This window comes from Sturnira hondurensis, unplaced genomic scaffold (genome assembly GCF_014824575.4).
Source record: "Sturnira hondurensis isolate 20B ecotype Veracruz unplaced genomic scaffold, ASM1482457v3 Scaffold0004998, whole genome shotgun sequence".
Taxonomy (NCBI): domain Eukaryota; kingdom Metazoa; phylum Chordata; class Mammalia; order Chiroptera; family Phyllostomidae; genus Sturnira; species Sturnira hondurensis.
Genome location: NW_028077629.1, coordinates 6,921,679 through 6,941,353, shown reverse-complemented (window position 1 = coordinate 6,941,353; position 19,675 = coordinate 6,921,679). Strand labels below are relative to the sequence as shown.

The 19,675-nt window shown below is 38.1% G+C and overlaps 1 pseudogene; it reads left to right on the top strand.

Annotated features, from left to right (window-relative positions):
• Positions 1 to 7,107: 7,107 nt before the first annotated feature.
• LOC118987081 (histone-binding protein RBBP4-like) lies at positions 7,108 to 8,601 on the top strand (annotated as a pseudogene).
• The last annotated feature ends 11,074 nt before the right edge of the window (positions 8,602 to 19,675 follow it).

Here is a 19,675-nt window from a genome sequence, read left to right as displayed (position 1 = left end):
ATGTGACTTTGGAGTCTGGGAACTGCAGTGGGCAGTGGTTACAAAAGCAAGTCCTGAAGCCAGGGTACCTGGGTTGAATCCCAACTTCATTTTTTTATATCATCTGTGTATTGTGTTGTATGTTTACCATTCCAAGCCAAGACTCCTTCCATCACCATTTATCCCCCCTTTATCTCTTTCTATTCCCCCCACCCCGCTTTCCCTCTGGTAATCACCATACTGTTTGTGTCCCTGAGTCTTTTTTTTTCTTTGCTTAATCCCTTTACCCTTCTCACTCAGCTGCAACTGCACTCCCCTCTGGCAGCTGTCAGTCTGTTTAACTTCATGTATTTCCCTGAGCTTAGTATTTCTGTCTGTAAAATGGGAATAAAATTTGCAACTATTGCAAAAGGTTATTGTGATAAATAAATGAGGTAATTCATGTAATGCATTTAAATAGTTTATTTCAAGTGTTTAATAATATTTAGAGATGATTAATATTGCCATGGAAGGCCTTTATTTGCCTATATAACTATATTCAAGGAAAGAAAAATAAAAGCTGAATTATATAAGTCACAGAGCCAAGCCACATATTATCCTCCCACCAAACTTGCTGAGCTCACGTTTGCATAGGTAAAGCCCAATGCAGTCTTAAGCATGGGTATTAGTATACTAGGGCATAACAAAATTCCAAACAAGGTGGTTTAAACAATGGAAATTTATTTTCTCCTAGTTCTGAAGGCTAGAAGCAAGATCAAGGGGTCAGCAGGTTTAATATCTTCTAAGGCCTCTCTCCTTGGGTTGTAGATGGTTGCCTTCTTGCTGCGACCTCATATAGTCTTTCATCTGGGCTCTCACATCCCTGCTCTCCCTTTTCTTATAAGACCACTAGTCATATTGGACTAGGGCCTCAGTTTAACTTGATCACCTCTTTAAACACCTTATCTTGGAATGCAGTTACATTCTGAGATATTGAGGACTGGGACTTCAAAATATGAATTTCGAAGAACAAAATACAGCCCATAACAGTATGCATTTGTGTATTACAAATGATCAAAAATAGAGTTTATATTTGAAATATTTCATAATTTTGTATTATAAAGTAATTCAGTCATTCGTTCACATTGTAAAAAAATGGAAGCACCCAGAGTATAAAGTTAAAGTTCCTCTTACTATTTGCCTTTTCACCCCTCTAAATCAGGACATCTCTGGTGGTGAAAGTTTGGTATGTTTCCCCAGAAAACTTTTATGGATATTCACGCAGATGTGTAATATGCTGTATTATGCATTACATATATAATACATACACATTTAATACGTAAGTGCTGTCCACAAAGTATCCAGCCATGTGACATGAAAAATAGAGACATTTACTGACGAAGATACAAGATACAAGAAACATTGTACAGCCCTAGCTGGTGTGGCTCAGTGGATTGAATGCCAGCTAGAGAACTGAAGGGTCGCTAGTTTGATTCCTAGTCAGGGCACATGCCTGGGTTGTTGGCCAGGCCCACAGTGGGAAGTGCATAAGAAGCAACCACACATTGACGTTTCTCTCCTTTTCTTTCTCCCCCCTTCCTATCTTGAAAACTAAATAAGTGAAATCTTAAAAATTAAAAAAGAAGCATTGTACATAGGACAATGATGCCTCAGACCCCTTTGAAGTGGGCACCTTGGGACCTCACACAATTCTCCCAAGTACCATCAGCTGCCCCATCATATTTTCCTCAATCTCATTGACAGTCTGAAATTCCTTCCCTTTCAAAGGCGATTTTAGTTTTGGGAAAAAGTCAGAAGTTGCAGGATGCCAAATCTGGGCTATAGCGGGGCTAAGTCACTTGGGTTACTTGATGTTTCACCAAAAACTCTGCACTAAATGTGATGTATGAGTGAGTGTGTTATTGTGACGAAGCTGTCAATCACCAGTTGTCCATAGCTATGGCCTTCTGAATCATGTGCATAGTGCCATGGAAGAATGTTTAAGCTTAATGCAAAATTTGGTGCAAATTGGTTGTTCTATTTGCTCAGTCATTTGAATGGGACAGCCACAGTACATTCTCACTCAACCATGTCTGCTCCCGCTGACTAGCACAGTGGAGTTGTCATTGTCCATGCATGCTCACTCTAGTTCACCTTCCTTGGCTGCCTGGTTACATCAATGTCGTGTAAACCATTCTCATTATATTAACAATAGCTGGACTTTTTCTGGACAAGCCTCATATATGATATACAAAATATACACATAAATATATAATATAGTTAAATTTTGTTATTTTTCTTTTAAAAGCTAATAGAATTAGCCTAAAGAAATTGTTCTTTGTTGTGTGTTTTTTGACTTTATTTGCTTTTTTCTTTAAAAATTTTTTAAAATTTATTTTTAGAGGCAGGGGACAGGAAGGAGAAAGAGTGGGAGAGAAACATCAATGTGTGGTTGCCTTTCATGTGTCCCCTACTGGGGACCTGGCCTGCAACCCAGGCATGTGCCCTGACTGGGAATCGAACCGGCGACCCTTTGTTTCACAGGCCCATGCTCAATCCACTGAGCTACACTAACCATGGCTATTTGCTTTTTTTCTTGATGACCTTTTCATTTTAGTATACAAGTATGTAACTTGTTATTTTTATACACTACATCATGTTTACACATAATTATATCCACAATATATAATATATTTGCACTATATTATATAGTGTAGATACTCTGTCTTATCATTTCCCTATTTTGGATACTTCCAATTTTCATCATTTCAAACAATAATATAGACACAGCTTTGCATTTATGAGGGAAAACTGTTCTTGAACTATTTAGAATATGTCCAGTTGTAGCTGTGAAAGACCCTACCAAATTGCAATTCAGGTTTCAAGCTCAACAACAATGCAGGAAAGTGTTATTCCAGACTCTGGCCAGCAGTGCATGCAATGAGCAGTTTAAATTCTTTTTATCCAATGTTTTATCTTGGAGCATTTTCTCATATAATTTTTTGGCCTTCTGTATATGCCTCTCTTTATATGCTTTATTTTTTATTATTCCATCTTTCAGAGTTGAAGCTCTTTATATTCTGAAACTAATCATGTTTTAAAAAGATATGTTGTGACTCTCTGAGCTTCCTGGATTTCCTGGAAGTCTATTTCCTTTGCCAGACTGGGGAAGTTCTCCTTTATTATTTGTTCAAATATGTTTTCCACTCATGGCTGTTTCTTTCCCTCTTCTGGTACCCCTATAATCCAGATGTTGGAACGTTTAAAGATGTCCTGGAGGTTCCTAAGCCTCTCCTCATTTTTTTGAATTCTCATTTCTTCATTCCTTTCTGGTGGGATGTTTTGTTCTTCCTTCTGGTCCATTCCATTGATTTGAGTCCCAGTTTCCTTTCCATCACTATTGGTTTCCTGTGCATCTCCCTTCATTTCAATTAGTTTAGCCTTCATATGTTCCTCTAATTTGTGACTATGGAAGTTGGACCCAAGAAGGAACACACCAAGGCACATCATAATTACATTAGCCAAGACCAAAATGAAGGAGAGAATCCTAGAAGCATCAAGGGATAAGGGGACAGTCACCTACAAAGGAGTACCCATCAGACTGTCAGCGGATTTCTCAAAAGAGACCTTACAGGCAAGAAGGGGCTGGAAAGAAGTATTCCAAGTCATGAAATCCAAAGACCTACAGCCAAGATTGCTTTATCCAGCAAAACTTTCATTTAGAATGGAAGGACAGATAAAGTGCTTCTCAGATAAGGTCAAGTTCAAGGAGTTCATCATCACCAAGCCCTTATTATATGAAATGCTAAAGGGACTTATATAAGAAAAAGAAGATGAAAAATATGAACAGTGAAAGGACAGCAAACACACAGTTATTAACAACCACACCTAAAACAAAAGCAAACCAAGAGGACAGCTAGATCAGGAGTGGAACCATAGAAATGAAGAACACATGGAGGGTTAGCAACAGGGGAGTGGGAGGAGGAGAAGGGGGGAGAAGGTACAGAAAATAGCATAGACAGTAGGTAGAAAATAGATAGGGGAGAGGGCGAGAATAGTGGGGGAAATATAGAATCTAAAGAAGTTGAGACACGTGGTTATAAACTAAGGTGGGGGAGGGAGTGTGTGGGTGGAGGGGAATGAGGGGGGGAATAGAACAACTATAATGGTATAATCAATAAAATATATTTTAAAAAAGATATGTTGCAAATCTTTTCTGCTAGTACTTATATGTACTTTGGTTCTATTTGTAGTATTGTTCACTTTTATTACTTTTGAATAGGATAACTTTTTAAAAAAGGCCTACCCACCCCAATATTTAAGATTAGCTCCTATTTCTTTCTCGTATTTTAAGCAGAGGAATGAGGTGAGCAGTGAGGGGCTCAGTTTACATGGCGGCGCTGCCATTTGTTTGCTGTGAGACTTTGGAAAAGACACTTGTATTCTTCAGATTATTAATAATTTTACAATATCTTGCATTAATCTTTATTTAGACTTAATTATAAAGTTTGCTGATTTTACTGATTTAGCAGCCTCATTGTTCATTGTTGATTTTAAAAATATGCTTAATGTCTGTTGAATTAATTATAAAATGCTTAACTATTATGAAACATTTTAAACATACAGAAAAATATGGAGAAAGATAAAGAACAAACTTGGTTAATGATACACTGGTTTTATCAAATCCTAACATTTTGCCTTATTTTCTACATATATAAAAAGAAAATTGCAGACACAATTGACGCCTTCTGTGTGCCTCATCCTGGCTTTAACCCCTCACCTCCCTCACGATCACCACAGCCACAAGGGCCACCCGATACTTACATGCAATTTTACATATTTGGAACATACACACAGGTAAGTGTTCTGTATCTTTTTACACTTTAAGTAGATAGTATTATATTATATTACACATACAATTTTGCAACTTGCTTTTTTGAGATTTGTTTATGTTGATACAGGTAGCTCTGGTTTGTTTTTATACTTACTAAATAGTATTTTATTTATTATTCCATAATTTATGAATACATCACAACTTATGCTATTGATTAATGTTTAAATTGTCAAATTCCATTTTTAAATTTTTTCCTATTTAAGTAACCCTGTGATGTCTTTTTGAGAATATGTGTTCGCTTTTCTAAGGTAGATACCTAGACATAGAATTTCTGGCATGTAGGATATGCACACCTTCAACATAAATTGTAATTAATACATCTTAGATAGATATGGCCAGATTGCTCTCCAAATGGGTGGAACAAATTCCACTCAAACCATGACCTTCCATTTTGTATATCCTTCTTAGCAGATACTTTGAATTTACTTGTATAAGTTCAAAGTTTTGATGTTCACAGCTAAGTTTTTCATCCCCATGGGAATGATTTTATCTTTGTAGTAAATGAGATAGGGATCCTATTCCCATACGGCTAATCAGTAGTCCCAGCATCATTTATTGAGCAGTCCATTCTTTCTTCCCAGATTGTTGCCACGTTAGTTATGTACCGAGTTTTCCCAAAGGCATTGCTCTGTTTCTGGGCTCTCTGCTAGGTTCCACTGCATGACTGTTCCTCCCCTGTCCTACACCACACTGCCTTAATTACTCCAGCTCATTATATCTTGCTATCTGAGATGGCAAGCCTTCTTATTTTGTTTATCTGTCAAACTGTTCTAGTCCTTTACTCTTTTATACCAATTTTGGGATGAATTTGATTTGCTTTATTGACCAGAATTGTTGAGGCTATAAACTGAAGTATTTTTGGAATGATAGGGCATTTTAGTGCGATTTTTTTCCTGTTTATTTCTCTCAATTCTCCCCTGTCTCTCTCTCTCCCCGCTTCTGGCTTCTGCACTGAAGCACTTGGTCAATGGCTGTTGGAATTCTTAGATCTGAAACTATGCCTGTCTCAACTCTTCTCACATACTTTTGATAATTTAGCTTTTATTTCTGTACTTAATTACACTGCTTTTGAAGGTGAAATGTAGGATTGTAAAATCTAGGATTTTTCGGCTGCATTTCATTTTCTGTTTATCCCACTTATTGATTGTTTTAGTAATTTTTCTCTTAACAGTCTCATTGTTAATAGATGAGTTATTATTTTGTGTCTTCTAGAAGTTTCTGGTTGTGTTTATTTTCAAATGCTCCTTGGTTACTTGGGGCATTTGTTCTTTTATTTATAGATTTTATTATCTTTCCTTCATTTTGTTGATTTTCTTCAGATATTTGCTCAATATTCATTGTCTATTATAACTATGGTTGATATTCAAGAGGAAAATATTTTAGTGTTCGTATGAGAGTTTATGTTGTCTTGGAAGTGAATACAGATTCAGACATTGAGACCTGATTCTGTGTGTGTGTGTGCATGCAGCAAAGACATGGCTAGGTTGGCTTTCTTTTAGGGAGTGCTGGCTCCACATCTTCAGTGTTCAGGGGCTGTGCACCCTTTAGGGTTTTGTTAGGTCACCTGGAGCACAGTCCTGTTCCTCCAGTCCCAGACTGCCATTTAAAAAATATCTATTTTATTGATTATGCCATTACAGTTGTCCTATTTCCCCCTTCATTCCCCTCCACCCTGCACACCCCCTCCCCTACCATTCCCCCCCCTTTAGTTTATGTCCATGTGTCACAAGTTCTTTAGATTCTATATTTCCCAGACTGTCATTTTTAAAGGGCTCTACTTGTGAAAAGCAGTTGCTCAGAGTCAGTTTCTGGAAGAAGGAGACTGCCATAACCAACAAGGAGAACCGTAAGTCACTTTTTCTAGGAATCATTTTTTGAACTCACTATTATTTCTTGATTCAGCTTTTACCTTTTTTAATCAGTTCATTGTCATCAGAAACACCTTTCTGTTCTATTGTGATGATGACACAGTCTCTGGATTGACAGAATTGCCCAGGATTTTTTTAAATGTCATTTCAATATAATTTTTTGAAGGAGGAAAGATAAAGACAGACATCCTGAAGCCGAAATGTTGAGGCAACAATTTAGAACTGAGTGATCCATCATTTATATTACCTTCTACGCTACGAAGAGAAGCAAATGAGGTGAGTTCTGTGCACTGAAAATCCATGTCATGTGTTTGACTGTATATTTCATAGGACTTAGAACAATAAGTGGCACCTGGAGACTCTCCCCAACCCCTGCCACATGGCTTGCCTGCCGGCCATGGCCGACAAGGAAGCGGCCATTGATGACACAGTAGAGGAATGTGTAATCAATGAAGAGTACAAAATATAGAAAAAGAACACCTCTTTTCTTTGTGATTTTGTGATGACCCATTCTCTGGAGTGGCCCAGCTTAACTGCACAGTGGCTTCCAGATGTAACCAGACCAGAAGGGAAAGATTTCAGCATTCATCGACTTGTCCTGGGGACACACACATTGGATGAACAACACCACCTTGTGATAGCCAGTGTGCAGCTCCCTAATGATGATGCTCAGTTTGATGCCTCACACTACAACAGTGAGAAAGGAGAATTTGGAGGCTTTGGCTGTTAGTAGAAAAATTGAAATAGAAATCAAGATCAACCATGAAGGAGAAGTAAACAGGGCACATTATACTCTGCAGAACCCTTGCATTATTGCAACAAAGACTCCATCCAGCAATGTTCTTGTTTTTGACTATACAAAACATCCTTCTAAACCAGATTCTTGTAGAGAGTGCAATCAGACTTGCATCTCTGTGGACATCAGAAGGAAGGCTATGGGCTTTTTTGGAACCCAAATGTCAGCGGGGATTTAGTGCTTCAGACAACCACACCATCTGCCTGTGGGACATCAGTGCTGTTCCAAAGGAACGAAAAGTTGCAGATGCAAAGACCATCTTTACCAGTCACACAGCAGTAGAAGAAGATGTTTTCTGGCATCTGCTTCATGAGTCTTTGTTTGGGTCAGCTGCTGACGATCAGAAACTTATGATTTGTGATACTCATTCAAATGATACTTCCAAAACAAGCCCCTCAGTTGATGCTCACACTGCTAAAGTGAACTGCCTTTCTTTCAATCAGTTCTTATAGTGAGTTCATTCTTGCCACAGGATCAGCTGATAAGACTATTTCCTTGTGGGATCTGAGAAATCTGAAACTTAAATTGCACTCCTTTGAATCACATAAGGATGAAATAGTCCAGGTTCAATGGTCACTGCACAATGAGACTGTTTTGGCTTCCAGTGATACTGATTGTGGACTGAATGTCTGGGATTTAAGTAAAATTGGAGAGGAACAATCCCTGGAAGATGCAGAAGACGGGCCACTGGAGTTGTTGTTTATTCATGGTGGTCACACTGCTAAGATATCTGATTTCTCTGGAATCCCAGTGAACTTTGAGTGATCTATTCTGTGTCAGGGGACAATATCATGCAAGTGTGGAAAATGGCAGAGAACCTTTATAATGATGAAGACACCGAAGGAAGCGTGGATCCAGAAGGACCGGGATCTTAAATACATCTGTACTTCTTGTGATTTTAGACTCCCCCTTTTTCCTTTCAACCCTGATGATACTGATTTAACATGGGTTTTGAGACCCAGACTTTGTTCAGCTATGCCTCTATATTAGGTACCATCAACAATGCTATTAGCCCAGACTGAGGGTGTTTTCTAAATATTAAGTGGGGGACTAGATTCAGCAAAACCACAGACTTATATTTAAATTTTATTCAAGAATTTTCTAGTAACAAAATCTAAAGTAACCACTGAAAGGGGTTATTGTGTGTGGTTATAATGGCTCAAGAGAAGGGAAGGTTTTTAAAAAAATTTTTTGAGTCCAAACAAAAATTTGAATAGATTTTTGGGTTTTGTTTTTTATTTCTTTTTACTTTTAAATAGATCTAACAGTTAATATTTACATAAGAAGAATCTCTACTATTGATAACTAAACGTCTTGTTTCTGAACTGGTGGTTAGCTAATGAACTTAACCTAATTGCATTATTGAATTGTGTATTCAGAACAAAGATTTGTTCAGAGAATATTTTAACATGTTATTTTAGAATTTGATATGTACACTGAGCCTTGAGAAAATACATAATTACTTTCATTGCATTTTGAATCAAAATAATAACAAGCAATTAAAATTTATGGTTGTGAGGGATGGAGAGCTGGGAGAGTCTCCGTTTATTACATTTTCTTCCTAAGCATAAATCAGTATAATTGCTCTTGAAATAAACACAAATATGATTCAGCAGTCTTATCAGTTATCGTTCCAACCCCAAAGATTTACTGTGTGGCCCTGTGAGAATCCCAAGTAGCTAAGGAACTCACTTAGGAAATGACGACAACACAATAACCTTTGTGTCCCGGTGTCATGAGCTTTACTGTGCTCACTAGTAGAGAGCTATAGCAACTGCAGCAGGCCCTGCACTTATGTTCAGCAGTGTTTCTACGCAATACACCCTTGTGACTGCATTACGAAGGTTTAATCTTGTTGGAAATGCACTAATCAGATAATGGATGCCGAGGCTTCGCTGATGGGAAGGAGTGACATCACAGTTGTTTCGTGGTGGCTGTTAAAAGCAGCATTGTGGGGATGTCTGTATTAGGGAAATGACTCTCTACTGGCAACACTCAAAAAAATTAAAATCAGTAAATAGCCAGGGGGGTTTTGTTTAAAGAGAAAAGATCTCCAGGATGTGATTCATAAATCAACATTTTTGATAAGTGTGAACTTTGTAGATGGCTTTTGCATATTTTATTGCTCTCAGCCTCCTTTGCTCACCACCTGTTCCTCCATCCCTGTGGGTCACCAAGGCACTCTGCACGGCTGTGCACTGTGCAGTTGTGTGTACATCAGCTGTAAGCATGGCTTGGTGACAAGGGTTTGAGTCCTTCCCCAATTAAATGGGAACTGAAACATGCAGAGAAAGCCCAAAAATGATTTACATCTATAGCCAGCCTACAATGTCTAAACTTCCAAGTAACATTACACTTATTTTTATAATTGTCTCCCCACTAAGCAATGTGTGGTTTTATATAAGCTACAGTTCACTCATGTAATCAAATGTTGCTATCAACTAAGAATGTATCTTACATTTATTATATTCCTACAATGCACTAGTTTTTTTCTTATTTCAAGATAATTAGGACATTCATCATTTTTATTCTGTTATTCTAGTCTGGGTTAGATGAAATTTCATAATTTCTCAGAACATCTTGATTTCACTTTTTGCCAAGAGACAGGTTCACTTTCAGGGTCCCCCAGATGAGCTCTCTCAAAACTGGTAAATTAAAATGCGTTGCCATTCTTTCCTGAGACTTTATCATTTTTGTGAGCCCTGGAAACTGGCAAGTCAGTAAGCCACACTCCCTCCTCTCCAAGCAAGGAGTTCTTGTGCTGTGTTGTAGGTCTGCAGACAGAAATTCTAATTGCAGCCCCACTTAATACTTGCTAAACCATGTTTGTAAGTCATTAAACTACAGTGCAGCTTTATTTATTAAATGAGTTACTTCCTGACCTCAATGTGTCCTCTCCAAAATAAACCTGAAGTGCTTTGTGCTTTGTAAGTACCTCGTAACATGTTTGGCAATAAAACAGCACGATTAAAAAAACTCCATTAAAATTGTATTACTAGAAGCAAATAATCAAATTTTTATAAGTGTGGGCATAAAAAAGTACTAAAAATGCTATCAGCTGATATGAAAAGTCTAATCATTTCAAAACAAATGTGATAAATGTAAAGAATAAGACACTCACTCTGGATTCTATTTGTAGTTTTCAATAAAATTATCTAGATATACTTACAGACTTTGTCTATCTATCTAGTTTCACAAAAGCATACATTCATAAGTTTTAAAGGGACTTCTGAAATTATTTAATCCAATATCCATCTCACTTTTATTGGGTACTTGAATCCTTTCCATGTTACCTTTGACAAGACATTATTTAGCTTCAATTGAAATACTTTTAAGAATAGAAACACTTCATTAACTCATTTAGCTGCTTGAAAATACTTCCATAGTTGGCTTCCTTATACATTTTACTCATTGATACGTGTTTTGCACACTAAAGAAACAGGAAAAAACAAGCTAAAATAATCTAACTCTGTCTTCTACATTAGCATTTTTCAAATGTTTAAAGATAATTATCATAGTCCTATATGTTTTATATTCCAAAAGATTTTCCTTTTTCTTTATGGCATCTGTTGACATTATTCTGTCTTAGCAGTCATTCCTGGCCACAACCGAGTTTGTGTGCTTTTTCTGAAAGCCTGCTGTCAGATTAACTCAGACTCCAGGAATGGTTGGGCTAGTCTGATCTTAAGCAGAATTAGCCAGTGTCCTCTAGGCTCCATTGTATTGTGAGTTAATAGTACTCCATCTGCCATAACATAGAACAGAAGTGCTATCTTTTCATACGTCTCTCTCAGATCTCCCCAAAGGATGGATGTCTTCACTCATTTACTAATTCACTCGAGAAATATTTTTTAAAAAATGAGCAGAGGAGAAAGAAAGGTAAAGATTCTAAGAAACGACCTCTGAACAGTAACCCACCTGAAGCAGGTTACAGCAAGCTCCATGTGACAGGATCCCAGGGGGCAGGACTATGGAACAGGCAAAACTCCCTCTACTGAGTGGAGGGTCCTGATCTCAGGAGGACAGGGTGACACTTGACCTGGTCCCGACAGCCTGTGCCTTCCCCCAGGCTCCAGAATGCCCAGCACCATGTGACCAATTTGTTTCCAACGGACTTGGAACCCAAATAACTGCATCACAGCCAGCTGCAAAAATGCCTGTGCATAATACATTCTGGTCATGGGCAAGCAGATGTCAATTCTGTTGGGAGGACATAATAAATACATCTCCAATTCTTTAACAATAAGAGAAGTAAAGAAATAGTTTTTGAGCACATATACATACCAGTTTTCAGACATTTTCCTATGTGTTGGAGAACAGTAATGTACAACACAGAGTTGATATTTGTTCTACAGAATTTATAGTCTAGAAGAAGACAGAGAGAAAAAAACATTACAATTTGGGACTTACTAAGTAAAACGTCAGGCGCTAAAATAGACACAATGTGGTAAAGGGAGGAATGTAAGTTAAATTAGGTGGTCCACAAAGGCCTCTTTGGGGAGGTGAGAGGTTAAAAGTCATTTAAATTTCCCCCCATCACTATGCAACTCTGCTGCTCCATGTTTGCCGTGGGTTTGCCCCTTCAGGGTGGCTCTCCCTCCACACCGGCTGCCCCCAACTCTGGACCACGCTGGAAGGGTGCTGCCTTGCTCAGGTGACTGCCCTTGTGCGGTGGGAGGCTGGTCAATGCTGCCCCAGCACCCGCTGCACTTCCTGCTCTGGAGCAACGCGCTCCCCTTACATTCTGTGCCTGTTGCCCAGGGTTGCCATAACAGATTGCCACAGGCTTGGATGGCTTAAAACAATAGAAATTCATTGCCTCACTGTTCTGGAGGCTAGAAGTTAAAAATGAACCTGTCAGTAAAGCCACGCTCTCTTAAAGGCGCTAGCTTCTGGTCGTCGCTCAAAATTGTTGGCTTCTTCTGCTCACAGAGCCATCACTCTTATCTTGGCCTGTTTGGTCACATGGTTTTTCCCTGCTTCTGTGTTGAATTTATTTATTTCTGAGAAGGACACCAGTTATTAAACTAGAGCCCATCCTAATCTGGTATGATATCAACTTGATTACATTTCAAAGACTACTTCCAAATGAGGTCCCAATCATTGGTGGAGGGTAAAGATTTAAACATACATTCTTGGGGCGGGGAGGCTGGACACAATTCAATGCATGGCACACACCAATGTTCCCTGATGCCCTGGGTCAGCTCTTGTAGAGCTTCTTGCTGACCACCCATGGGTCTCCTTTGTTCAGCTAATATCTCTTTACCAAGCAGGGCAAAGTTCCCCCTTACTTTGTGTCTAGCTCTTTTAGAAGAACCCCATCCCCAAATTAACAGGCAGACAATAAGTGCAAGCCTTGCTTAGGCCACTAGTGATAATTTTTTTAACCATATTCTTTTCTTCCCAGGGAGAAAACTCCACAGGATCCAGGTTGAGAGTGATGAAGGTAAGCTTCCTGAATACACAAAATTGTTTTTTCTCCTAATTTCTATCCTACAACATTAATATATCACTGTATTTTTGATGATTTCTCTTTTAGTAGTGCCTGTGTTTCTCCTGCACCACATTTCTTCTCTGTGAACTCACAGACCAGACTTAGTGTCCTATCTGTTCTCTAGCAGTGGATAGAGTTGTGCTTTTATTGCACATGTCTCCTGAATCCCATGCAAAGTTTGAATTCTTTAGGGATTAAGGAGGCTTGCTTTCCAAAAGTAAGTGGAGATCTAAGAAGAGTAGTGTCAGTTCTGGCCCAGTTAGAATAATTTGTAACAAGACTTGAGAGTATCTGAAGGACAGACAACATCACAACTCTGCCCTGGGGCCACCTGTCCTCTGTGCTGAAGTTGATAACAGAGTGGGGGACTTAGCTGAGGAGCTTGACCTGTTTTAAAACAGGATGATGCAAAGAGAAATGGCGACACATTGAGTTAGGGGCTCAGCTGCTCACTGGACCAAGTGAGAAAGAAGGAAAGTTGATTCTTCAGTCTAACTTTACAATTTTAGAGACCTTTAAATTATAATATAAATATATGTGTATATACATATAAACTTGTGTTTATGTGTGTATATGTGTGAAATTTGTGGTAGATGACAATTTTCTGAGTTGTCTAATTACTTGAAAGACAAATTGCAGAGTAGAGCAGTCATAAATGAAGAGACTCAACTCCAGACCTATTTATATTTTTGCCTACTAAGAAAATTTCTTATTACCATTTTATACCACCAGTTTTAAGGTGCACATTTAGTTATATTTTAACACCTCTAAAATCAGGGTGTGTTTTACAAATGATAGTGTCTTCCAGCTGCTGTTGGCTAAGGGACAGTTAGGACAAGGTTGTCATTGGCTTTAAATACAGGATATAGGAATAGCTTTATATATTGTCGTGGTGCTTCAGTTATGTGCACTATTGATATCACACTCATTGGTATTAATTGGCATTTAAAATATCTTCAAAAAGAATACAATATGCTTTAGCTTATGAAAATTTAGCTATATGAAATACTATTGCATATAGAGAAAAGTAAAAAACTCTTAAAAAATTCATGTCCGAATAACACTGGAAGGATTCTTTCAGTAAGTGTGAAACAAAATTCCTAAGTAATGAGGAAGCCTTGTGTCATTTCTCAATTGGGCATATTTGTTTCTTAGTAGTGCAAAAAATAATGGTGCATCTTCAATAAATGGCATGTCAGAATCAAGAAAATGCAGTAATTTATTCCCTCAAGTACAGTGAAACATACACTATTCAAAAACCCAGTCTTGCATAACTTTTTGACTTCTAGGCTAATTATGCACTCTTTGGTAGCAAATAAACAACATCAGAGGACACAGGGAATAATGACCATAGCTGAGAAAAATCTGAAGATTACTTTATGAATCCTACTACTAGTACCCTGGTCCAAACTACCATCATCTTCCATAGGACTATTGCTAACAACCTCCCAAATGGTCTCCCTTAATGGTCTCTCTGCAAACTCTCCAAATCTTCTTGTTGCTTTTAGAAGAAAATCTAAATCCTTTATCAGTGCCTGTAGGCTTCACCTTCTTGCACTGAACTGGCCTTACCCACCTTGCCTTTCTCCTCCTCTGCCCTGGTAGACTTCTTCTGATTTTATTGCTTTCATAAGGGCTCTTCGCTCACCTGCAATAACAGCCTCCTCCCAGTTCTTCTGACTTACTGCTTGTCATTCACCTTAAAGATTACTGTCTCAGAGAGATCATCCTTATCTAGTCAATGTAATGCTTTAGTTGTTATCATATTGTTTTACTTGTTTTTATAGTGTGTGTCACTCTCTGAAATGATCTTATTTGTTCACTCCCTTAGTTGCCTCTCTCTCACTAAAATAGGACTGCACCAGAGATGGGGGTGGTAGGGGCTTCTCTGTTCATGGCTATTTCCTAACAGTGTAATGTTATTATTTGTAGAATGAATGAATAAATCCACTATAGTTGGAAAATCTAAAATAAAAGAAAAATGCTTTAATGGGTCAGGGAGATCTATAATAAAAGTCTGCTTACACAAAAATATAAATGTATATAAATATGTAAAATATAAACACATAAAAGTCTACATAAAAATTGAAAAGCATTTCAAAAAGAAGCTTATGAAATGAAAAATAGAGAATGTAAGGTGGCAGAAACAGCAGAGTGACCGAATCCCGCGTTGACGGCAGTGACTTAGGCACAGATTAGAACCAGCGATGTTGATGAGTTGTGAGAAATATTGATTCAGGAGACAGCCCTACAGCCACTCCACTTGGAAGTCTTGGAGTGGGAAGAGTGTGCCTGTTCCACTGCAGAGTACCTTTGGGCACTGCTTCACACTCCAGGCTGCCAAATAACTGAGCTCCCTGCTCTGGTGCCGGGAGGTGGTGTCGACTGTGTAGAGTATTCTAGTATTAGTAAAACTTTACATCTCTGAAGCATTCCTAGCAAAGGCAAATGTTGATGAAGATCAGCACAAGTATTGTGAATGGGAGAAGCAGGCTGGGTGAAGAAAGTTCACGATCCACCTCAAAGGACAGGTTGCTGCTCAACCTCAGCCATTGCTACCCCTGCAAACTTGGACTCTGCGTTATGAGATCTACATTTCTAGTAGGCCAGATGTTTGGATTTTTATATGAAATTCTCTACATTTCAATACTGGCTAAAAATCAATCTGCAATAGGCCAAACAAAAGCAGATCTAGTCCAAATGAAATCCATAGGTAAGTAGTCTGCAGTCTCCAGTCTACAGATACTCTCTCAGTATTATCATTTTAGGTATAGCCAATAAACTTATTAAATAATAAATGGAAATACAATATTTCAATTATGGAATGAGCACATTCTTCTTTTAAAATAATTTGAGAGTACAGAAAATAAAAAATTGAAAACAAGGAAGTCTGTCATATTTCTACACTACCTGACACTCTGGTGTATTTCTTCTAGAGTTAAGGCCAACAATGATCACTGAGAAATGCACATATATGTGTATATGCAAAATCACATACTTACACATACAGATGTAGCTAGGTAGCTTTCTGTCCTACTGTTTTTTTTAACATTGGATTAAAATTAAACTATTTTCCTTGTTATCTAAATTTATAATGAATAGTATTTTAAAGGCTGCACACTATTCCATTGTAATATGATAATCTGCTTAAAGTTTTCTTTACTTTGGATGTTGACATTGCTTCTATATTTTTACTGTGACAACCCATCAATGAACATCTTTATGTGTACATTGGCTTGATCTCATATTGTTTCAATAGATAAGATTGCTAGAAGTAAAATTATTAAGTGAAATATTGTTGGTGAGTGAAACCAAGTTAATTCCAAAAATTTTGCTGTAAAATCCACCTTCAAGAGCAGCTTTCAGAATATATAACACATTCCTTTTCATCATCAAAAATGACAGAAAGACAATTTCCACTTGGTGTAATTTTATTTGTTTATATAATTATTAGCAGAAGTAATTATATTTTACATGACAATTAGCCATGTACTGTACTGTATCTTATACATGTACTGTATCTTATTTTTTTAGTTATTGCATTTTCTTCTTCTTTGGTCATTCTTTTAAATTTTGGGGAGTTCTGTTAAATATATTAATATTATTTTTCTTGTATGGGAAGTAGAAGACTCTTTTCTTGTTGTTGTTTTAATTCTCATATGTTTGGGGTAAAAAAAGCAGTTAGTGACCTAATAGTGACCTTTGGTGGAAATGTGACTGCTCAGGGGCTGCAGGGTCATGTGATGGCCTGGGAAGGCTGAGTGGTGGTGTGGTTTTCATAGTAAGAATCCCAGGGAGCACTGCGGAGTAAGGAAGGACCCAGGTGACCTTGGTGAGTGGTCTGACCATAATAGATTAGGGTGTCATACTCAGTTCAATATGGCCAGCAAGCTATCAGCTGAGGAAAGCAATTGAGAAGGACAATGTGGAATGATAAAGACAAATATGGGCATTTCTTTGTCTTAGTCAATATTGTAAATAAGTAGGTCAAAGCAAGCCTGATTTTTGAGCCTTAGTAGATAAACATTTTTCCTCCTTGTTTCAATGATTGATAACCTTTTCTTCTGTATCTTTGTGATTAAAATTGACATAATATATCCATTTGAAAATTAATTTTCATGAAACAATGAAACCTTTTATTGCTTTTTAATTCAGCTTAGCAAAAATTTTCCTTACTTATTATTGTTGTATTTCCATTTGTTCATATTTGTGCTTCAGTAACACCCAGAATTTCTAGGCTGGCTTTTCATATCTCTAGTTTTCCTCTTCTTATTCTCTGTTAGGTTGGTTCTTAGCATCATTTATTCAGTTATCCTCATTTAACATTGTTTTCTGATTGTCACCAATGTAGATTTAAGATTTCCTCTTTTATTTGAGGATTTATATGTTATTCTCTCATTTTATCCAGTTTTTTTCTCGTCTTGATTTTAAGTCTTTCTCTCCCTACAGATTCCTTTTTCTTTCCACGAGAGTCCCTGAATGCATCACACATGTTTTCTGAAAGCTACTATGCCCCATGCTACATTTAGTTTTGTGCCTTTGTCCTGCTGATGTTTGTGATTGTGTCAAAGAAAACAAAATCCTGGTGCTGAATGCAGGGTCTGTGGACTCTTCATCATGAGGCACCATTTCTACTCACAGAAGACATGTTTTTTTCTCTTTTCCATTTCCAAGTGTTAGTAGAAGCTTGTCAGTGTATGTATCAGTTCAGGTCCTTTGGGAAGTAGATGCCAAGATGCAGTTAGAAATACAAGAGATTTATTTGAGATAATGCCTTGAAGAAGGTAGAGGACAGGGAGCAGGATCGATTACTTCGAATTGCCATCTGCATCCTGTAAAAGGTGGGGTGAAGGGAGGAGAATTGGGTAGAAAGAGGTTCAGACTGAGGGGCCCATTTGAGCACACATGACCATCCCGATGGCTATTGCTTAATGGAGGACTTCCACATGGGTAGAATTTGCCAAGCCCCGGTGCCCCCATGATGTGTGTCATTGGCTGGCAGTTGCCTGGAAGTCTGTGGCCTCTGCCGTGGACCCTGAAGGCATGGCATCATGAAGACTGGCAGCAGGCTGTCTTGAAGGAAGATCCAAGGAAATACCACCATGGTTACTGCAAAGGATAACAAGAGAATCAATATTTTTCATTTGAACATTTCAGCTTCTGACTCCAAGGTCTTATAATTACTAAGGTGTTTTTCTAGTCTCTTATAGAGGTGTCATTTCTTCTTGCATAAAGCAGCTGGAGTGAATAATGGTTAGTAGGTTTCACAAGACTTAGACTCTATTGTGTTGATAGTCTATCATTTCCCCTGAGCACATCACATTTTTACATAAGCATGTCTATTCTGTAATGTTGTCCTTACCAGTCTCAGATAGTCTTTGAATCTTTTCTATTGTTTTTGTACAACCCTCCTGCTCTCAGTTTAATTTTTCTCACCTTCTATGGCTTGTGTCAACCTGAACAGACTGATTATTGATTACATCCTCCTTTTGTGCTGTCTTCCTCAAAAGAGTTTAACAATTTTGAATTGCATCCACTTATTCCCAGTTTAATGGCCTCTAGTGGCATTCTACTGCATTTAGAATAACCTCCAAACTTTTACCTAGGTCTACAAGGTCCTATGTGATCCACCTCTGCCAACCTTATGTCTTCATCCCTGATGGCTGTTTGCTCTTGTTACCATATTCTAACTACACTGACTTTCTTACGGTTCCTTGGATACCCAAAATGCTATCTGGGTTCAGATTCAGCCCTCTGTTCCTGACACTGTTCCTCCAGATTTTTGCACCATGGGGCTTCTGTACTAGTACTGATGTTTGAGAAGACTTCCCTGACCACCCTACTTGGAATACAGGCACCACGTTCACTCTCTAGTCCCTTACCATGCAGTTTCCTCTCCCTACAATGTTGTCAAAAATAAGTTTTGCCCTGAATCTGGCTGCTACTTTGTGTCAGCATTCAAGAATTCATATACCAGTCAGATCAGGTGGGGCCTATTCTGTGCTACAGCAAAGTGGGAGACCTCAAGGCTTCTAGGGAATACAAAATGATGTTAGCCAGTCTTCCCCATCTGGCTGCAACTCTTTACCCTGCTTTTGAATTGTCCAAAATTATATTATTTACATATAATTTTATTTAATATCTGTCTTCCCTAACTAGAAATAGAGTTCCATTAGAGAAATTTGTAGAGCTTTGTTAGGTGCATAAATTACTGCATGCTTGGCTCTAGAACAGTGACTGGCACATAGTAGGCTTTTTAATAAATACGTGTTCGATAAAGGAGTGAGTGGAAGTTTTTCTGTGAGGAAGTCACAGCTTCTCTAACCTCAGTTCTGTGCATGATTGTATTAATCAGTGTGTTCAGAGAAACAGAGTCAATCAAATAGATAGATATAGATAAGAAGAGAGAGATGTATGTAAGAGGAGATATATTCTAAGAATTGGCTCTCATGGTTATGGAAGTTAAGACCCACAATCTGCTGTCTGCAAGTTGGAGAACTAGAAAAGCCAGAGATGTGATTCAGTCCAATCTGAAATCCGGAGAACTGAGAGGCCAGTGACGTAAGTCCTGGTCTGAGACTGGATGTCGGAAAACCAAAAGCATAGATAACCAAGGGCAAGAGAAGATGGATGTTCTGGCTCAAGCAGAGAGAGCAGTTTCACCC